This window comes from Rattus rattus, chromosome X (genome assembly GCF_011064425.1).
Source record: "Rattus rattus isolate New Zealand chromosome X, Rrattus_CSIRO_v1, whole genome shotgun sequence".
NCBI classification, from domain to species: Eukaryota; Metazoa; Chordata; class Mammalia; order Rodentia; family Muridae; genus Rattus; species Rattus rattus.
In genome coordinates, this window is record NC_046172.1 from 97,864,118 (window position 1) to 97,878,122 (window position 14,005).

The 14,005-nt window shown below is 35.3% G+C and overlaps 1 long non-coding RNA gene and 1 other non-coding gene across 2 annotated transcripts in view; both read left to right on the top strand.

Annotated features, from left to right (window-relative positions):
- LOC116888855 overlaps positions 1 to 14,005 on the top strand; it is a 105,913-nt gene that overhangs the window by 19,028 nt on the left and 72,880 nt on the right. Inside the window, exon 2 of the long non-coding RNA XR_004386346.1 lies at positions 76 to 133. This is a non-coding gene — a long non-coding RNA (uncharacterized LOC116888855). The remainder of the gene's footprint in view (positions 1 to 75; positions 134 to 14,005) is intronic.
- LOC116889534 lies at positions 12,547 to 12,674 on the top strand. Its single transcript, XR_004386469.1, has one exon. It is a non-coding gene; the product is annotated as a small nucleolar RNA SNORA35 (small nucleolar RNA).

Here is a 14,005-nt window from a genome sequence, read left to right on the forward strand (position 1 = left end):
AAAATAGGATAGGCACCTTAACTAAAGTCTTTCTTACATAATTCTCATCCTATTTTTTTTCATGTTTATTTTTAGGGTTGTCAACTATTACCTGCAAGCATAGGCCAACGAACACCTTCTTTCCAAATTAATTGTAAGTATACACATAAGCATGCCCTGGAATCATTTTGGATCAATGTTTAACTATTGTATATAGATGATTACAACTAGTTTGACAACTTAGGGCTGTACACAATCTACTAAATATATACCATTGAGGGCTTACCACATCTGAAAAATGTTGTTGAAAAATATTTTAATGCAACCTAAAACATTAGAATTATGTTTTATCGAATTATGGGTGACGCAGATACCCTCACCAAGTTTCAAAACACTATCTCAACTTTGTGGTAAATAAATATAAGATTATATACTGAGAATTTTCAGTCAATGAAGAAAATCCATGATCGCTTGATTGCCCCTTATAATGACAAACTCATAGCTGTGCTTTGAAATTAGTAAATCCAGCTATCATTTGCTGATAGGAATTTTAGAAAGCAAAACTCATTAAATGTTCTTCCTAGCTGAGGCTGGGGTGTATCTCAGTGGTAGAATAATTGACTGGCAAGGGGACGAATCTATACTCCATTCCCAGTACCAAAATAAAGCAATGATTATTATTGTTATTATTATTAATTATCATCAACTTCTCAGAACAGGTATAAGAAAAGGCGAGAATCTTTGTTATCACTCAAAAATTCTGAAAACCAGTAAAGACAAACTTGCAGAAGAGAGGAAAAGGAGAGAGTGGTAGCTGGCTGAGGTGGTATGTGTGCTTAATCGCAGCACTCAGGACGCAGCAGCCAGTGAATTTCTGAGGTCCAGGCCAATCTGGTCTACAGTTCCAGTTCCAGGATAGCCAAGGATACACGGAGAAACCTTGTGTTGGAAAAAAGTAAGGAGAAAAGGAGAGAGAAAGAGAGGAGGGGAGAGGAATGGTTAGTTAAATATTTGAGCCTTCTCACAGTTATTGACATAGTTAATATCACAAAATGAGCTTACAATAGTAGTTTCAGAGGAAGAATTGATGATTGTGGGATGTAAGCCATCACTATAGGGGCATTTGATAGGAGTATTTTAATATGGTGCTAATATATAACTATGTAAAATATAAGGGTACAAAAATAAAATGAAAAATGAATGCCATCCAAATTTAAAAGATTTTAATAAGGAAATAGACTTGGAAATGGGAATGTCTGCTACACACATAACTAAAGATAAAATATAATTGAAAGAAAGAAGAAATCAGTGACATTTTTTCCTAACAAAACAGGTATATAAAACATGGCTACATCAAAATGTACCCAGTAGTCAAAAAACCAACATCAAACCATTGTGCCAGATTACTAAACTTATTTTCATTTAATGCGATGACAAACATAACATTTCCTATTAATATATATTAAAAAGTTTCTATTACTCTCCCACTAGTTTTCCATACAGTGCGAAAATAAATGTTTAGGGAAATTTAAGAGCATAGAGTAAAAAATTTTGAAGTGCTCCAATAGGAGGAATCTCACTGTAAGTTTATGAACATTGAAATGTACTGCAAATGTTTTCATTGTGTTGGTGAAATAGGTTAACATGGATGTCCAGGTAAGTTTATACGGTATTCACACCAGGTCTTCTCATACTGATCACCAGCATGTCGAATGATAAAGACCAAGGTCAGTCTTACCAAAATGTGAAGTCAGCCAATTCTACCTTTGCTCTCACCTTTTACTCGTACTCTTCTGACTGTGGCAAAGTATCTTCTCTCTACCTCTTTATGCTAAGCATCTAATACCCACACAGCAAGTGTTGTCTCTTTCTCTCCCTGGCCTTGTGCTGACCATTGGTTTTTAATCAGCAGTTAAAGATTTTTTTGATAAGTAAATTCATCTTAAAGTAGTATTAACTGGTAAGTTCTATCTCATCTCTTCAAAACTTGAATCCTCCAAAGAGCTCAAAGGCAAAATTTAGCTTAAATTCACTTTATTATATAAAGTTTTTGGCTTACTTCACTTACCCAAGCAGCTCTCCTTGCTAGAGCACATCAGGGACCTGAAAACTGCATTCCCACCCAGCTAAAAAAATGGTTGAAGATTAGTTGTTTGTTGCAATGATGTAGCAAACATGTTTAATATATTAATATTGATTGTATGTTGAATAGTATCAAAAGTGCTATTGTAATACCTATATACCAATATACCTATTTTTTTTGGGAGAATTAACATGACCCACACATACTGGACAAGCACACTAATAACAGGAATTTTGAGTTTCTGAAACTATTTTAATAAGAGCGAATAATTTTTACAAACTAAATGCAGGTTCATGTGACTTGTTTCAACTATCCTACAAAGTTAGTAATAACTTCTCTAAAGCTCTACAGAATCAGACACAAAGATATTATATATATATATATATATATATATGGAGAGAGAGAGAGAGAGGGGGGGGGGGAGGGAGAATGTGTTACTGGTTTGGTTAATGGTATCAACATCTCTTTTGAAAAATGGGCAATTTTCAATTGGACAGGTGTGTTCCTTTTGAACAGAATAAAGTTTGCAATACCAGTAAGTATTTAAAGTATATACTGTTTAGTTTGTTTTCTGTAACATGGTGACAGCACTGAAAGTTGTCTACCTGAATAGTTCATGTAGTGAAGATCACCAATATATTTATACTTATTACTCTCTTGACACTTGTATTAAAAATGGAAGAACATTCATTTTTAACTATGTGCCCTTGTGTTGTTACAAATATAACACATTCAATATTTTTTATTGCAGAATTCCATTATTTTACGATGCACTATGTTGTAATTTCTTTTTCACAAATATTTAAATATTTAAATTTCTTGTATTTTATCATATTTATATATTATATTTTATATATTTATATTATTTTTTTACTCCTCAACTCTTCACTTGGATAAATTTAAAAATATATAAGCAGAAGAGTGAGAAGGAATCAAAGGATTCAACGCTAATCAGTGAAGTATCATTATGTTCTATGTCGGTTACACAGTTGTATCACACACAATAAGAACATAGTGTACTACATGTAATACATACTCAATAATCAGTATCACAATAGTTATGAAAGTTATATGAAAAAATGACAATGATAAAATAGTACTTTTAGAAGAGAAATAGCCAAGTATAGTTGTTAAAAATTCCCATCCATAGTATATTTTAAACATGGGTAAGTTTTGAAGCTTTCTATTCTGGCATTGTATACAATATTTACTTTTGTTGATAATCTAAATTGTAAGCCATCCTTCTTCACATTAAGTTGAATGCAAAAGATTGTCTACATACTTAAAATCTTCTTGTCGTCCTATAAATATGTAGAAATGTAAATATATGTATATATACATATATATGTAAATGCATGTAATCTAATTTCGCTAACTAGAAATGTAAAACCTGTGAACAGTATGGATGCATTTTTATTTGAAGTAGCCCGTGGCAAAAGCTGGCAAGACATGACAGTTTAAAATGTATATATTCTTTTACAAAAAGCTTCAACATCTATAAAATAAGTGAAAGTTACACGATTTTGAAAGGTGAGTAGCCAAAGAGTTTGTAGTAACTTTAATGACTGCAAGAAAGTTAGCAAACACATGCATATTAGTAAATATCTTAAACAAAGATTTCATCACACAAACATATCAATACCAAATTTTATTATTTTAAAATATTAATCTTAAAGGCATATGCAGTGCAATTTGTAAAGCACCAAGATTTCATTTTGTTTTGTTTCCAGAAATACATACTAGACACCACACAAATGAGGCAAGTGTGTCAAGGGTTCACGGCCAAGTCTTGCTACATAAACTGTTTGAAAGCAAACAGAAAACAGAACGGAACAAAAGCATCAGAGACAACTATAGTCAGAGCTATTTCATTTTACATCATTTCATTATTTTATCTCTGTCCAACCGAATTGACTATTTTGCAATAGCCCAAATTTGTCTTAAATTTAGTGTATCTGTCCTGATTCATACATTTTATGATCCTACTCACGTTTCCTCTTTATTTTACAAGCCAGCAGGATGAATTATATCATTGTTCCTGGCACTACACTGTGACTACAATCACCTGTGGGATACTGACTCAATAGGTTTGGCGAAGAGGTTAAGAGTTTGTGCTTTTAACAATCTCCCAAGTTTCCATAAACTAAATTTGAACTAAGGTCAGAGATTAAGTGTCAATAATTTTTCATAATCCATAGTTTGGATGGTGGGAACCATGTGGACTCTCACAGATATTTAGCTTTGCCTTCGAAGCTCAGAGGCAGCCACAGACAGCAGAGTTAGAGCCAGGCCCAAACAACAGGCTCATGAACACGACACTGAAATCTGAAGCCTTATAAACTTTCCACTTCACTCCATATTATTGACATTTTGATTTTTCAACTGAGTAAAAATTGAACCCTATCGTTGACTTCTGCATCAAAGCAGTCTATGGTTAATTTGCAGTCCACCTTCCTGGAGCAAAAAATAATACTAAAAAATAGTGTCACCACAATTTAGTGGGTAGTAGGAGAAAGATGAGCTCTGCAGAAATATGACAGTCAAGTTAGTAATTGAAGGTATAAGGCTTTTCTAGCAAGTAACAAGGCATGAACAGAGAGAAAAGGAGGAAAAGAAGAACATCGGTACGTTTAGAAAAATTAAAGCATCAACTGTATGTGAAAAAAAATAAGCTCTTCTTGGCCAAGAAGGCTCAATGTAGGAATTTCTCTATATGAACATTGAAATAACCCAAAACTTGAATGAGTAGTATCGGGTAAGCATGCTGAGTAAACAGTGGGGAATGCTATTAAATTCCACATTTTGAATTTCAGCAAAGGACTGGTCTGTCGTGAGAGAGAAAGGGGACAGAAGTGTTTGAAACACTTTAATAGAAAGGTCAGGCTTTAGAAGTAGCTGGAAACTATTCAGAACTAAAAGCTTTGTGGAAGCATTTGTAGAAATCATCTGAGTTGGAAACTTTATTGTTGATGTGTGAAAGGAACATTGACTTCAGAAGCAGAGCAAGCCTTTAAAGTCAATTTTCCCATTGTTAGGAAGCACACAGCAGATTGAAAGAGGGGTCTCTAAGAACAAAGAAGTGAAGACTTTAGAAGGTGATCTCGACAAATGTTCAAGGGGCTGCCAGATATTGCTGATGAGCTAAGTGTAAGAGAAGCATGTGGGCTTGGTAGGTTTTTCTGCTGGTTCCTTGATGATAGTAGTGGGCTAAGATGATGTGACGTATTCATGCAAAAATACATTGCCCTTATCTCAAAGAGAAGAAGAGATAGTTTATTCTGAAGCCATGTATCTGTTACTATGACCTGGGGACAAAGATTCAGATCCTGTATTCCAGTAGCTTACCAACTTGGAAAAGTTCAAAACAAAGTCGTTAATCAAACTTTTTTCAAATACCCCAGATAGTTGGGCTGCAGCCAAGTGAAGCATTCTTTCTCCAGTCCTTGGATGTTATGTGAGGACATTTGTCACTTTTGGATGAGTAGAAGTTAGATTTCTTTTCATACATTCTACAAGGTTTGCCCAACAGTTACAACATGTTAATGATCACACAGAGGTGGGGAATAAAAAATGCTATTCACAGGAACAAGAGAGCTCAAGATAACTTCCTTCTGGAAATGCAACATTCTAACACCTACAAAGCATCAAAGTTCACCATCCAATATACCCCTGTGTAATGTTAGAAATAGGAATAGCTCCATTTGGGGAAATTTAGCTCATAGATACTTCATAAGAGCCCCAGAGTTAGAAATATGAAAAACAGAATATCAAATAGTAAATGAACATATTTCATAATTCTTTCTGGACCTCTTTCTGAATCTCTCCCCATTTCCTATCTCCTGCAACTTTCTCCACTTCCAGTCTTTTTAACCAACTGATTCCAAGGTGTGTCTTACACGAATTGTTAAAGAGAATTTAGAACTTACAGAGTACCAACTGGACACACTTTTAAAGTCTCATTTCAATGCTATAACAAATGGCAAGTTTTTTCTTGCTGTTTAGCATACAAAATAGGAAAACCTGACCTATGCAACAATTCTTGCCAGCTGTAGGTTCTAAATAAAATGTGAAGAATCTCTACTCTTCCTCATTGGAGAAATTCTAGCTTTTCTGCTAGCTTAATATAAGAAATACTTTTCTCAATTTTTGTTCATCAAGTTGAAAAAAATTGCCTAAAAACTTAGGTAAAACATTTGAGACTGTTTGCTTGTTCTCTTCTAATTTTGTTTTGAAATAGGGACTTGCTCTAAAGTACTCACCTCACCATGTAATCCAGGGCAGCCTTGAACATGGGGTAATTCTCAAACTTCAGCCTCCTTAATGCTTAGGATTACAAGCATGAGCCGCCATGCCCACTTTAATTGATTTTAATGATGAAAGTTAAGGTGTCACGGTTGTTATATAAAATAAGTTATCAAGAGTAGCAAATATAGGCGTAGGAAATAACAGAGTTGCTTTTTTGGTGTGTTTTTCTGTGTTTGTTAAGTGTTCACTTAAAGGACAGATGACACAGTTTCTCATCAAATGAACTATGAAGCTATGTAGAGATATAATATAAACTATGCCAATGTCAGGTATAATCCTGGATGTGATAAATGCTATTTCCTCCAAATTTCACAACATTGTAATAAATTATTACCCATGATTAATACTCTACTCCACTAGACTTGCCTACTGAAATCTGTTCATGTAAACTCGGTAGCATTAACTATCAAGTGCATCCTGGTTACAAACAGATAATGAACATTATTTCCTTTCTATTATGACTATTATAATTAGCTCCATCCAAACTTCTAATCCTGTACTGCAAGATGACAGAGTATGTAAAAATGCTTACTGTGGACACTGATGACCTGATGCCATCCACAAGGTGTCCCCCAACTCCACACACATATTGTGGTATACACATACACATGTTTTTAAAAGGATTCAAAGTTTGTCAAGCCCAATTACCTTAACCCTCATGTGGAAGTCAGTATAACATAAGATTGCCAGAAAAAGTCCCTAAATTGAACTTCTTGAAGCTTTTAACAAATACAAACCATTTAGTAATTATTAAAACCCCTATGTGTTCTCTTGAAATATACCTTTTACTTATAAATAAAGTCAAGTCAGATGATTGATGCTTCTGGCTACTCAGTGGGAAAGGATCTTGGTGTTTACAGCCAGAAAACAGTGCTTCTCCACAAAGTGGCATTGTTTAAATGCATGCAAAATGCAATACTTGTCTAAAACTCTGAGTTTTTGGTTTTGGTTTTTTTTTTTAATACCACCACTTCTTTCTTTTATCATGTTCCTGTATCTTGCCCCTCTAAGATTTCAGCAGACATTTCTTAATATTTTGGACTTAACAAAATAATACTGCTCAATACTATTGAGTCTGCAAATTTAGTGGGATCCCAGCTGAAAAGTTGTCTTTTAATAATTTAAGCAACTTTACCCACAGTAAGAAAGTGTTCACTAAATGTTTTTAATAAACGTTAGATGCAGATGAATGAATTACTTATTTCCATTCTTTGGTATTTTTAAATCTTTATATTTCTGCAGATCTTTGCTTCCCTTAAATTGAACATACATTTATCTGCTAATTGATTTTAAAGAAACACGTCATGTTCCCCTGGATAAAAAAAGCTCAAATGATTGTCTTTATTCTACTATTTTTTTACAATTATATTAAAGTCTTACTTTGGTACTTGAATGCAGCATTACTTTCTCATATTGTTTGCCCCTTGTTACTTCTCTTTAATTTATATTCACTTTGATGAGTTTGGCACTCCTCCTGCCTTTAAGGGAAAGGCCACATTTTTGGGGTTATGAAAATACGTTTCTTATTGTATAACCATAATCACTGATTCTAGAAGTAAAAGTAATGATGCATTTCTCATATGGAACCCTAATATTTCAGAGACACCTTCAAATTCATTAAGCAAATAAAGAACTAAATCTATATTTTAATTTTTTTTTATTAACTTGAATATTTCTTATATACATTTCGAGTGTTATTCCCTTTCGGTTTCGGGCAAACATCCCTCCCCCTCCCTTCCTTATGGGTGTTCCCTCCCCACCCTCCCCCATTGCCCCCTCCCCAACAGTCTAGTTCACTGCGGGTTCAGTCTTAGCAGGACCCGGGGCTTCCCCTTCCACTGGTGCTCTTACTAGGCTATTCATTGCTACCTATGAGGTCAGAGTCCAGGGTCAGTCCATGTATAGTCTTTAGGTAGTAGCTTAGTCCCTGGAAGCTCTGGTTGCTTGGCATTGTTGTACATGTGGGGTCTCGAGCCCCTTCAAGCTCTTCCAGTTCTTTCTCTGATTCCTTCAACGGGGGTCCTATTCTCAGTTCAGTGGTTTGCTGCTGGCATTCGCCTCTGTATTTGCTGTATTCTGGCTGTGTCTCTTATTTTAATTTTTTAATTAAAATGTAATTACATAATTGCCCCCTTCCTTCAAGCACCCCTACCCAGTCCTGTTAAACTCATGACCTCTTTCCAATTGTTACTGTTATTTCTTTCTTGTTTTCTCTCTCACCTTATATATTCATATATATTCATACAAATATATAGAGATATACAAATAGACATGTGTTGTATAATATGTGAATCATCATGCTTACCTCCTCATGTGATATATATATATATATATATATATATATATATATGTAACACCAATTGGTATTGTATAAACAATCAGGCAATCAGGCAACCAGTCCCTAGGGAAGACTTATTCTTCTTTCCTTAGCATTGTTGCCTATAGGGATAGGGCCTTGTTAGATTTGTTTGAGTGTAGGGTCCTATGAGATTTTCCTCTTCTCTGTTCACATGACTATTGCTATAGTATTTCTTTGGGTCTTGTTTTGGCAGCTATATTGTTCAGGCATCAGGGTTGCAACAGAATACATTTTAAAGTGATTAAGCCTCTTGGAAAATGTCTAGTTAAAAACTTAGTACTGGAAAGAAAGATCAAGGAAGGCACTGTTAGATCAACAAGAGATCAACAAATAGAGCATAGCTTGTATGGTGCCAGTGTGTAAGAAGTTCTGAGCTTAAAATTGAAGACAGAATTGGTCTGGGAGGGTGGAGAGGCCAGAAGGAAGTGTATTTCAAAGCGTATGATTCGACACGTGTATCTGTGGGGGCTCATGGAAGCCAATGAGCGTTGAGAACAGAACTGATGTGACCTGTGAACTTGTATTAAAACAAGAGGAATAAAGGAAAGATAGGTAAAGGGAGAGATTTCAAGAAGAAGATGTTGATTAGGGGATGTTGACCGTATGAATAGCTACATCCACCAATAGAAACTCCTACAAGTACATAGAAACACAGCCCTAGATTTCTCATTTGTATGTCATAGTTTTGGCACGGTTTCTAGGTACAGGGCTCTGTAACGTTTAAACCTGTAACAGCCTAGCCTGGCCACCAGGTGGCTGCGGTCCTAGGATTATTTTCAGGTAGTTCAGATTAGTGTGGCCAAAGTTTTCTCTCCACCCACGACATGATTTTTAGAAACTTATAGTCTACCTACAGTCTTATTTTACTATCTAGAGCAAACTTTTTCCTTTTGTGTATATGTGGTTTGAATCCAAGGCCCATTACTGAGCTGTATCTCTGGCTGACTACATTGGACTCTTCCTTTCTTACTATCTACCAATTCAGGGAATTAACTTATATATTAGGTTTCCCAACTGAGCAAATGAAAGTGAAGTAATTAATCAGATTTGTATGTAATTTCCATATACCCTACATTATAATTGATGGCCTATTCTCAGACAAATGTCTTTAATGGTATTGCTATCATCTAATATTGAACTGTGGTGTTTAAAACTATTTAATTTCTTTTCCACACTGTCCTGATTTTGAGTCCCTATGGCAGAGTTATAGCTGTGAGACAAGATATTCACTAAATTACAGGACAAGAAAAGAATAGCCAGGCACTCTAAAGCCTTCAGTGGTAGATTAGCAACCATTTGAATAGTAATCATTAGCTAATACAAATCCAGAAGGGCTGTCTTCATTACACTTCATGATATCCATACCATAGAGAACATAAAGTTCTCAGGGTATGGTTTTTCAAAAAATATAAAAATCCAAGATTGTCACTTTGACTTTACGTATTTATAGATAATGCATTAAGTTTGCATTAGAACTAAAAATGGTGCAACCTACTTTTGAAAAAAGCAAAACACTCCAATTAACATATCAAAACACCCCTGCCAGAGAGAAAATGTGCTGTTTATTGCTCTAAATTAGTCATAAGTTTTCACACAATTTGTTGTAAACATCTGATTGAAAGGAGATCCCAGAACTATTACTTAGTCCTTTTTTTAAAAAATCAAATTGTGCATTTTATTTTTCCTTCCCTTTCTCTCTATAAAGGTTATAATAAAGAATGAGTAGCACAAAGTGTTGGGGTGATAGTTGGAAATCATACGAATATATCCTTGAATAATGCTGAAACAGTTACTCTTACACTGTCCACGGTATCGGGAATTAATGGGATTGATATGAAATGTTCACCAAGATCAATGGCCTCTCAAGGTTTTTGTGATGTTATTGGCGAGGTAAGATCAGTTAATAAGAAATAAACAATGGAATAGTGTGGTCCTAAGTATTAAGATCATGTGTGTACAAAGAGGTAGAGAGCCACTGATGTCTGCATCCAGCTAAGGCTCCTTTAGAAACTGACCTTATCAATTAGCAGGTAGCATATCCCTATTTTGCAGTTACCTTGTTTATCTCATTAGGCATCTATTTTTTATGTGCCATTCAAGCCCTGTGCATAGGTACCTTATAGGGTACAAGCTATGTCAATATCCTACTTGATCAAAGGGTTTTTGGCTGTTTTGTCTTTTCTTGGTTTTTGTTTTGTTTTTCTAGAGTCTCACTGTGTGGACCAGGCTGCCCTAGAACTCATAAATAGCTGTCTACTTTGCTGGGACTAAAGACTATGTCATCACAATAATTTCTATTTTTCCTCTAATTTGCCACTGTTCTATCATTTCGGACTGGATACTACCCTTTTATGAGTCACATATTAACTTGTGTGCTTTCATTCCTGAAGAATAGTTGCTACCATACTCTTAGATTATGTTAATACTTATTTTTAATTGTTTTTATTATTCTTAAATCTTTAGTGTCTTAGAAGAAAGAAAATAATGCAATCCTCAGTTTGGTGTTAGAAAACAGCCTCATAGAATAGATAATGTAAAGCAAAAAGGGGAATGTTTTTTATTGATTACACTGATAAAACTATAAATGTTTAAAAGAATCAAGCATTTATAGGAATAGGAACCAAGTGGATCTTTTATAGATTGCTGGCAGAAATACAAATCTGTACAAATACTTGGGAAAATGTTGGCATTATCTCCTAAAATTGGATATTCACAGTGCATAATTTTAAATAACAAATTAATTATAGCAAGAGAGCCATGGGTGGTGCGATGGTAATAGTGATTCCCACACCAAGCGTTATAATTAATCCCATTCTGTACACTGAGGCCAGACTCTCAGATTTCAGGGGGCTGAGTATCCAAGTGGGGAGCATTTAGTATGACAGAGGTACAAGGGATATTGGAAGGTGCATTTTGCTTGGTATAATATTGTTTTACTCTTGTAATTGCTTCATATAATTTACTAGTGAATAGTTTCTGATTTAGTACAGCAAGACATGTGGGGAGAAATAATGATTATTTGCTCTAGGCAGCTCCACGTGACAGGTTTTCATTTATAACCAAGAGGGGAGAAATGGAAGATGCACTGAATGGATTGTGTTCTGTTTTTGTACCTAAGGAAGAACATGAGATCCATCCAGGTGCAAGGAAAGATATATCATTGTTATTAGTACAACTCAAGTATAGTGATCCATGGATTTTTATAGGAAATATTGCACAGTTTTAAGTAGTCACCCCATCTTTCGGTCAACATCAGCAGTTCAGTACAAAGAAGCTTTGTTTTATAACAGTGAAATTATAAGAGGAGTGGAAACATGTAGAATTAGTAATAAAAAATAACTCCCTGGTGCTGAAGAGGGCACAGCAGTTAAGAGTCCCTGCTGCTCTTCCAAGGGACCCAAGTCAGGTAGCTCATAAACTCCTGTAACTTCAGCTCCAGAGGACATCAGCCTTCTTTTAGCCTAGAACTTGCACACATGTGCAGAGATAAAAATGTTAGGTACAGCACTGGATGCCAAATACTTTCCCTAATATTCTTATAACAATCAAGTCTTATTAAACATATGAAGAAACAGAGGCCAGGAGACCTTGAGTATGTTTTCTAAGGTCTTACAGCCGTACAGGGACTGCTGCCACTCTGGACTCAAACTCACCTATCAACTCACATTTCTATCTCCTGAAGTAGAACCTGATTCATAGGACACCCTGCCAAGTGAAAACAGCATCTATTTCTAAGATGATTCCGGTTTCTATTCACCACCTACTACTAGCTGCTTCCTCTGCACAGAGCATGTAGCTGTGCCAATAGCTTTGCTGTCTGTAGCACTGGCAAGTGACCTGTTGGACTTTCTCTTGACCAACCGGGCATCGAGCAGTGCGAAAACAAAACCCTCCGAAAGCTGGGAGAGTCACACTGTGGGCTACTCCCGCATGCAGGTGGGTACATAAATAATGGGTCCTGAGACCTTTCCTGAAAATTGTGAGCAAGTGAAAAGACCTCGACTTCAGTGAAAAGATAGCTATTCCCATATCAGGTTTACAGCTAGTGTTCAGTACTATCCTTGCTAGGGGGCCATTTTAATCCTTTCTAGCTATGCAACTTTTAGCAATATACATCAACCCTTTTAATTTTTAGAGTTGGCGTCTATAAAATATGTTTGATCTTATTGGAATGAACAAAGGTTCTCATAGAGATTTCAAGAAAGCAACACTCATTTAAATATCTTGACAAAATGCCCGTTAAGTGTTGCTTAGAAAGGACAACACAAGATTATCTTCAACTGCCATGATGAAAAAGAGACTATTATCCTTACGGATGATGGCTCCCTTGTGTTCTGTTTGTTCTATGTTCTTACAAGATTCCTGAAAAACACTTTCCCCAGTTTCTTCATCCCCTGGATACTAACAGTAGGCTCAGATGTGGGATTTCACTTCATGATCCATTGCTGGCCTCTTTATACTTTGAAGGTATATTTAAATACCCAAATCTCCAGTAATCCTTCCCTCTACCACATAGTGAGTAATGGCCGACTCTCTGAGAGCAACAGGTTAAACTTCACATACAGGTTAGAACTTACTGTCACATCTAGGGCCTCTTTCCGAAAATAAAAACTCAGTGAATCATTATTTAGCTGGATGCTAATGAAATATCTTTGCAAAGTCAAACATTGATTACTGTCATCAGAACAGGATGAAGACAAACACTAGAACCTTGAATGTCATAGTTTTGGTATCATATAAAAACAAAGTGATTTCGAATCTAATAAAGTTGACTCAGTGAAATATGAATCCATGATAAGTTCTGTAAGTAAAATAAGAACATGAAGGGAGACCTCACATTTTTCTTTTAGGGACATAGACAGTGATCATGCCTTTCAAGAAAGTTGTTTTAAAACATGGTCTTCTGTTATAAAAGACAGGGACCATAGGCCTATCTTTGAAGCATGTCTATTTTCTAACAATTACGTCATCATTGTTAAAGGATGCACACAACTTGAAGCTCTTATAATCTTACCTTTCTGGAACAATGAAGGTAACATACATCAGTGGAAAAATACATACTTTTGATAAAATTTATAATTTTTAGCAATAGCTATACATGTTTAATTAAAATAACGATACAATTTCCAGATAAACGACAATTATACCCTAGGATTGCTGCTTGTTTCAGTACTTGAGAGTAGATTCTCGAAATGCATTATTCTTTAGACTATCATCTTTATTAGCATTTGAGAACCATGGGATTTTTATCTTTAATTTTAATGTTTGTGGGGGATATG